Consider the following 9,084-nt stretch of genomic DNA (forward strand, 5'->3'; position numbering starts at 1 on the left):
CTTAAGCACTAACCTCCCCATTCCCCTCTTCCCCTGTCCCCTGGCAACCGCCATTCTACTGTGTGTCTCCATGAATTTGACTACTCTAGGAACCTCAGATAAGTGCAATCATACAATATTTTCCTTTTGTGTCTGCTTCTTTCTATTACTGTAATGTCTTCAAGGTTCATCCATGTTGTAGCATGTATCAGTACTTCATTCTCTTTAGAGGCTAAATAACATTCCATTGTATGGATATATCCATTTTGTTTATCCATTTATAGACACTTGGATTGTTTCTACCTTTTGGCTATTGCGAATAGTGCTGCTGTGAATGTGGGTATAAAAATATCTGTTCAAGCCCCTGCTTTCAATACTTCTTTATGGTAATTCTATGTTTTTGACAGCGGCTGTACCATTTTACATTCCCATCAGCAGTGCACAAGGGTTCCAATTTCTCCACGTCCTCCTAACTCTTGTTATTTTCTGGGGTTTTTTTTGGATAATAGTCATCCTAATGGATGTGAAGTGGAGGTATTTTTGAGGCAAAAGCCTGAGAACTTATTTCCGCATCTCTGCAATGGCTGTTGAGATGCTGGGCCCGGCCACGAATTGTCAGTAAAAGCCGGCTGATGGTATCCAGGGTGGAGGGCCCTTGGTCGTCTCTGCCTTCTCTAGGCCATCAACACTGCAGGCGTGAGGTGCTTCATTGTCTCCTTTCGTTTAGATTTTCCTTACTCTTTCTCTAAATCCTTTTGCCTGTGGGTGCAGACAGAACCCCACTGAGTGGAGGAGGAGGACGATTTTAGTGACAGATTGTTCTGTCCTCAGCTGCAGCTCTGCTCTCTGGCACTGGGCCAGGTGGCTGCTTGTCATTCTATCTTCCCCAAGGCTGCTTCTCTCTGGGAAGCACCATGGAAGCACCGCAGCACCTGGGGTCGAGTCTCTCCAGCTGCCCGGGCCTGTTCGGGCAGGGGGAACCTCTGTGCGGATCCAGCCGGGTTCTGTGATTCCCTTCCCCTTTTGCTGTTGGACTCAGTTTGGGATCCCCTAAAAGCAGACCCTGGAATAAGGATTTCCACGCAAGAAGTTTATTCGGAAGGTAAACCCAGGAAGCACAGTGAGAGCAGTGAGACAAGGAAGGAAGGAAAGCCAACGAAGGGTGTCTTACTGAGCAGGTTTCTACTGTGGGTACTGGGGCTCAGTCCCTCAGGGACCCTCTTGGGACCAGGTGGAACACTCCCCAAAACTGTCCCACTGAGGGTGAAGGAGCTGGGCTATTTTTCCACCAGCCCTGGCCACGTTGTTTGAGGGCTGAGCCTAAAGGTGTTAACTCCCTGACACGTCTAGCCTGATCTGAGCGTGCCTGCCACTGCAGCCAGAGACAGCTCGCAGAAATGCAAGTCAAAGCCACAATGAGATGTCGCCTCACACCTGTTAGATTGGCTGTCATCAAAAAGATGAAAGTGTTGGCGAGGCCAGGTAGAAAAGGGCACCCTGTGCACTGTTGGTGGGAATGGAAATCAGTACAGCCGCCACGGAAAACAGTATAGAGGGGCCTCAAAAAATCTAAAAACAGAACTGCCATGTAATCCAGCAATCCTACTACTGGGTGTACAGACCAGCATGGTGAAGACAGGTTTGAACTCCCATGTTCATGGCAGCATTATTCACAGTAGCTACGATACGGAATCAACCTAACCGCCCATCAACAAGTCAATGGATTAAAAAAAATATGCTATGTGTACACAATGGAATACTATTTAGCCATAAAAAGAATAAAACTGCCATTCACGGAAACATGGATGAGTTGGAGGACATTATGCTAAGTGAAATAAGCCAGACCAGAGAGACAAATACTGCATGATCTCACTTATATGTGGAATGTAAAAAAGTCAAACTCGTAGAAATAGAGAGTAGAAGGGTGGTTACCAGGGGCTGGAGGGGGCGGGGGTAGATGAGGGAGGGGAGAAGTTGGTCAATAGGTACAAAGTTACAGTTAGACAGGAGGAGTAAGTTCTGGTGTTCTCTTGCATAGCACAGTGGCTATAGCTAATAATGATGTATTGTATATTTCAAAAATAGCTAAAAGAGAAGATTTTAAATGTTCTCCCCATAAAGAAATGATAAATATTTGAGGTGATGGATATGCTAATTAGCCTGATTTGATCATTCCATGATGTATGCATATATCCAAAGATTAAATTGTACCCCCTAAATATATACAATTATTATTTGTCAATTAAATATAAAATGAAACTTTAAAAAAGGACAGAGCTCTCAGGCAGAGGGATAGAAAATGCAGCTGCTGTGTGCCGCCCAGGTGGGCTGAGGGGATATAGAGGAAGCACCGACAACACCTACTGCCTTGTGCTTGGTATTAAAGGGGGTTCATGTCAACCTGGAGGAAGGTAGTAAGGTCAAGATGAAGGACGTGGTCCTAAGCTTGCACCTGGTAGACATTCTCAGGCTTCTATGTAGTTTTAAGTAATATATACTGAATCCCTGCTTTATGTCAGATACCGAGCCAGGAGACTTCATACTCAATACTGTGTTTTATCCTCACGATAACACCGTGAAAGAAGGTATTCGCTATGGTTTGAATGTTTATGTCCCTCCAGAATTTATGTTGAAACTTAATCTCCAATGCAATATTATTATTATTTTTCGAGACAGGGTTTCATTCTGTTGTTGGGGCTAGAGTGCAGTGGCGTCATCATAGCTCACTGCAACTTCAAACTCCTGGGCTCAGGTGATCCTCCTGCCTCAGCCTCCCGAGTAGCTGGGACTACAGGCATGCGCCACCATGTCCAGATAATTTTTCTATGTTTTTGTAGAGAGAGGGTCTCACTCTTGCTCAGGCTGGTCTCAAACTCCTGGCCTCAAGCAATCCTCCCTCCTCAGACTCCCAAAGTGGTAGGATTATAGGCGTGAGCCACTGCGTCTGGCCTCCAATGTAATATTATTAAGACGTGGATCCGTTAGGTGATTAGGTCAGGAAGGTTCTTCCCTCATGAGTGGGATTAAGGACCTTATAAAAGAGGCTTCATACAGTGTTTGGCCTTTTTTGCCCTTCTACTTTCTGCCACGTGAGGACAGAGCATTTGTCCCCTCCAGAGGATGCATGCAGCAAGAAGGCTCCATCTTGGAAGCAGAGAGCGGCCCTCACAAGATACCAAACCTGCTAGTGCTTCCATCTTGGACTTCCCAGCCTTCAGAACTCTGAGAAATAAATTTCTGTTATTTATAAATTGCCCAGTCTTAGGTATTTTGTTATAGCAGCCCAAAAGGACTAAGACAAATTGGTACTACAAAGTGGGGTGTTTCTACAACAAACACCTGAAAACATGGAAACAGCTTTGGAACTGGGTAATGGGCTGAAGCTGGAAAAAACTGGAGGAGCAGGCTAGAAAAAGCCTAGATTGCCATGAACAAACTGCAAAGGGCCATTCTGGTGAGGCCCGAGAAGAAGAGGAGAGCTGTGGACAGAGCGCCTCCGTCTTCTTAGAGATTACTTTAATGGTTGTGATCAGAATGTTGGTAGAAGGATAGATAGTAAAGGCTGTTCTGATGAGGTCTTAGACAGAGATCAAGATGGCCAGGTGTGGTGGCTCACAGCTGTAATCCTAGCACTCTGGGAGGCCGAGGCGGGCGGATCATTTGAGCTCAGGAGTTCGAGACCAGCCTGAGCAAGAGCGAGACCCCGTCTCTACTAAAAAAAAAAAAAAAAATAGAAAGAAATTAGCTGGACAACAAAAAATGTATAGAAAAAATTAGCCGGGCATGGTGGCACACGTCTGTAGTCCCAGCTACTAGGGAGTCTGAGGCAGGAGGATCTCTTGAGCCCAGGAGTTTGAGGTTGCTGTGAGCTAGGCTGATGCCACGGCACTCTAGCCCGGGCAACAGAGTGAGACTCTGTCTCAAAACAAAACAAAACAAAACAAAGACAGAGATGAGGAACATGTTGTTGGAAACTGGAGAAAAGGCCATCCTTGTTACAAAGTGGCAAAGAACTTAGCTGAATTGTGTCTGTGTCTCAGTATCTTGTGCAAGGCATAATTTAAGAGTTCTAAACTAGGATATTTTGTGGAGGAAATCTCTAAGTAAAGTGTTTAGGGCATTGCATGGCTTCTCTCAAAGCGTATAGTAAAATGTGAGAAGAGAGAAATGAAATGAAGACGGAATTTATAATCAAAAGGGAAGCAGAACTTAAAGATTTGGAAAATTCTCAGCCTGGCCATGTAAAGAATGAAAAGGTACATTTGGGAGGGAACGCCAAGGGTGTGGCCAAGTGCACGTTTGATAAGGAGGATGGTATGGATAGGCAAAAGCCAGGTGCTGTTCATCAAGACGATGGAAGAATGACCCCAAAGACATTTCAGAGAATGGTGCTGCCATCCTCATCACAGGCCCAGAGTGCCAGGGCCTTGAGGGCAGATTGATTTCAAAAGTGGGGCTCAGGGCACCCATGGGACCTCAAGGCTGCTACCCAGGGCTGCTCCTCCTTGCATTCTGGCGTAGAGCTCCTTAGCCACTCAGCTGTGGCTTGAGCAGAGTTGGGCCCACACAAATAGTAAACCTGGCAGTGTCCACGTGGTACAGAGTACAGGAGCTATTGAGGCATGGTGACCTCCGCCTAGATTCCAATGGATGTCTCAGAGACCCTTGGGCCCCAGTCAGAGAACTGCCATAGGGGCGAGGCCACTGCTGGGAGCCTCCACTAGGGCAATGCTTAGTGGAACCTTAGGGGTGGGGCCATCCCCAAGACCCATAACTAGAGCCACCAGCATACAATGCCAGCCTGGGAGAGCTGCAGGCACCCCCTCCAATTCATAACAGCTGCTGCATGGCCTGTGCCTAGCAAAGCCATGAGGGTGGGGCCACCTACAGCCTTGGAGGCCCAATCCCTGTCCCAGTGTATCCAGAAAGCAGGATGTGGAGTCAAAAAGGATTAGTCTCAAGCCTCAAGATTTAATGTTATTTGCTTTGTCAGGTTTCGGACTTACTTGGGAGCTGTCACTCCTTTCTTCTTTCTTATCTCTCCCTTTGGAATGAGAATGTCTACCCTATGCCTGTCCCACCATTGTATTTTGGAAGCACATAACTTGTTTGATTTCACACGTTCACAGCTGGGGAGGAATCTGCCTCAGGATGAATTTTACCTTGAGTCTCACCCATATCTGATTTGGATGATATTTAGATGAGACTTTGGACTTAGATTTTAAAGTTGATACTGGAACGAGTTAAGACTTTTGGAGCTATTGGGATGGAGTGAATGTATTTTGTATGTGAGAAGGATGTGAATTTTGGGGGGCCAGGGACAGAATGCTATGCTTTGAACGTTTGTGTTCTTCCGAAATTCATGTTGAAACTTAGTCTCCAATGCAGTATTATTACCTGCAATTTTGAAAATGAGGAGAAGATTTAGAGGGATTGAGAACTTTCCAGAGGGTCACCATTGTCAGCAGTGCAAGGTCAGACATAACCAGGCCCACACGCACTTGCGTCTTTCCACAAGGTTCGACTTTTATTGATGCTATTGCAATCATAAAAGCCACAAGCTGCATAGGGTTCCCAAGGAGACAGTACTCCTTAGTACTGCCCATTCTCTCGGTAGTCAGGCTGTAGCCAATCCATGAGCCAGTCAATATTACGAACCATACATAGTAATAATAGCATACTCAATCAATATAGAAATGTTTAGATTAAATTTCCACATCTAACAAAGTAACATTTAACATCAAGAGAAACAGGAATAGAAAGGGGGTTGATGAACCAGTCCAAGGAGAGTGACATAGACAAGGAGAGTGTCCTGGGCTGATCCAGATGGTCATCAACATCTTGCGTGGAGAGTCTTTGATTTGCGCTGAGCCTTCATGGCTGATGCCAGGTGCCGATCGCGAGTGACAGCGGAGAGTTGGGGGTTGTCTATTGAGATGGCCCAGTTTGGTTGGTGAAGCCCTGCTCTTTTTATGGCCCTTGGTGAGGACTGACAGTAAAGAGTCACGCCCTTATCTGGATGGGTGTAGTCTCTATCGATTAGGTGAACATCTGGTCCCTGTTGGCATGATGCCTTTTGAAGGGTAAGATGAAGTCTTTTTTCTAAGATGGAATTACTTCTGTCAAGAGTGCTCTATATAGTCAGCCACACAGGCCTAGCTCTGCCTGTCTAGTGCTGCACCACATCCCCAACAAACTCGCTCTTACTGGCTGTGAAAGTCTGCTAGCTGATCGATCCAGGACCCCCAAATTGAGATGCCCCATGTAGAGGGGCAGTGCTGGGATGAGGTCAGGAGGACACTGCCCTGGGGGCTTGCCTTGACCCACTCACTCTCTGCATGCACATGGGCAAATGATTCAACCTTTCCGACCACCACTCTCTCACCTTCACGTGAAGAGCCCAGACTCGCCGTCTCATCCCTAAGGCTCCTTCTAGCTCTATGAGTCTATGATCTATGATCCAGTCCTGAGTGCACACAATTCAAGCGGCATGTGAGGCACAGAGGTGCAGAACTGTGACATGGGGCTGGGCTGGCTGGGCCTCAGACAGCTCCCTTAAAGGGGCCGTTTCCCTTGGTGGCCTGTCTACAGCCTGGCGTGGCTCTCAGCTTTGTAGGCTCAGAAACTCAATCTCATGATGGTCAGTATGAGCCGGCTCTGGATCCAAGTTAACATGAAGCTGCTAGAATGAGCAGGAAGGTTATCGCATTCATTTATAATCAGAAACTAGTTGACTGGGTGCTCCTATTAGCTGGCCCCTGGCCCTGTGGGTGGGTCCCAGGACTGCCTAGTTGTCTGAGGATTGTGGAATAGGTGCTCCCAAATTTGATTTCTGACTCAGTTTCCCTCAGGGTTCAAACAGCAAACAGTGAATTCAAACACTCATATTAGGATAATTTTGCAAGAAGGTTTATTGCAAGGGTGCTATTTACAGAGGAGTGTGGGGTAGGGAACCACAAAGGATAGCGCAGAAATCCAGGCCTGGTAGCATCCCTAAGCCCAAAGCAATGAGAGGGATGGAATGGCTGCTGGAATCCAGGCATAGAAGGAGAAGCTTTTAGGGGTACAGCAAGTGACCTTTGGTGAAGGGTGCGGCCAGCAGTGGGGGCGCCAGGGGAAGGAGTAAATGAACCCCACCCCCTTCTTCCCTCTGATCGCCTGCTGGGGTGTCCCATTGGCTGAACTCCACCAAAAGCACAGGCCACGGGAGTCTGTTGATGAAAGACATCTAGGTCAGCCTACCAGGGCCAGAGCAGCTGGAGGAGGGAAAAACGCAAGGTGCCCAGCCCTCCATCTGATGGATACATTCTAATTTCCTAACAACTCCAATCAGGCTGCGGCCAAGTTTCGCTGGCCTGGGCACTCCATCCCTTTGAGGTGACTTTGTTCTGACATATTAAATGTTGATGGCTTAGTTTATTTCTCGGAGGAAACTTATTTCCCTTATTTCCAATTGTGGAGTGAGGAGGCACTTTCCCTCCCATGAAGTCTTCTTACGCCCCAAGTAACAGGATGGACAGAGAAGGCTCAACAAGGTGCATTTGAAAAGGCCTCAAGAGCTTCAAGCACCGCACAGCGAGTCAGTGGTGAAATTAAGTGAGGCTGTGAGCACGCTCAAATGAGGGGAAAGAAAGTGGACAATACAGACCGAAAAAAAATCCTATAAGTTAATATAGCGAAGCATTATCCAGTAGCACAGCATTAACAGAAGTATATGAGCTAGAACAAGGGAGGTGATGGTCTTTCTCTACATTTAACTGGTCACTTTGTACCTGAAGCCCTGGATTCAGGTGTGGAAGACCATTATTAAAAGCCAGTATCTGCCTCCAGACTCTCCCTCCCACAACTGGCTCTAGTTTTCCCCACTAAGGTCCTACAGACATGTCTATTTCTCTTGTTGCCAACAATTGAAACAGTTGGCGACAATTATGGTGCTTGCCGCCATCTTTTTTCCCCCAATCTAAACATCTCTAGTCCTCTAGCACGTTCCTCAGATGGCATGGCTCCAGCAACCTACATCCACGGCCACATTTGCTCCGTGTTGGAAATCTTAGCTTTCTCCACCTCCTCCTTCTTCTCCTCCTCCCCAAACACCTGTGCTTTGATTGCCTCAAGCCGAAGACTCTCTAGCTGTTTTCTGGTGACTTCTGTTTTGTTTTTTGTTTTTGTTTTTTTTGTTTTTTTTTTTGAGACAGAGTCTCACTGTATTGCCTGGGCTAGAGTGCCGTGGCGTCCTAGCTCACAGCAACCTCAAACTCCTGGGCTCAAGCGATCCTCCTGCCTCAGCCTGCCAAGTAGCTGGGACTACAGGCATGTGCCACCATGCCCGGCTAATTTTTTTTTTCTATGTATTTTTAGTTGTCCAATTAATTTCTTTCTATTTTTAGTAGAGACGGGGTCTCGCTCTTGCTCAGGCTGGTTTCGAACTCCTGAGCTCAAACAATCCGCCCGCCTCGGCCTCCCAGAGAGCTAGGATTACAGGCGTGAGCCACCGCGCCCGGCCGGTGACTTCTGGCTATAGTTCCAGAAGCCAGAGTCCCATCCTTGATTCTCTGTCCACCTTGTGTTTCCACCTCATCTGCCCGGCAAAACTCCAACCCTAGATCAATCCAACTACTGGACATCTTTCTTCTTAAACCCATGCTGCTGAGACATGGTACAGAAAATGCCCCATCGTGGCCCAACAACATGACACATCCATGGTCTCCATCCTTAGCTGGGCCTTAAATGCTTCCTGACATTCTTTCTTCATGTCCTTAGTCATGTGACTAAGCCTCTGGCTAATAATCATGTGACTGATAGCCTCTGCTACTTCCAGCTTTGATCCCTGTCCTCCGGTCTCCTAGCAGTCAGCTCCCATTGTATTTGCTACTGATCTTACTCTCATTTTCTTTTTTGTTGAAGTCTAACTACAAACAGTAATGTGCACAAATCTTAAGTGTCCACTGATGAATATTTACATATGGCTGCATCCATGTTAAACACACCCAAATAAAGATATCGAACATTTTCATCACCCAGAAAATTCCCTTGAACATCTCATAGTCAATAACCTCCCCTCCTCAGCTGACTGCTATTCTGGAATTTATCACCACGGATTAGTTT

The sequence above is a fragment of the Propithecus coquereli genome, unplaced genomic scaffold (genome assembly GCF_000956105.1).
Source record: "Propithecus coquereli isolate 6110/MARCELLA unplaced genomic scaffold, Pcoq_1.0 Scaffold173, whole genome shotgun sequence".
NCBI classification, from domain to species: Eukaryota; Metazoa; Chordata; class Mammalia; order Primates; family Indriidae; genus Propithecus; species Propithecus coquereli.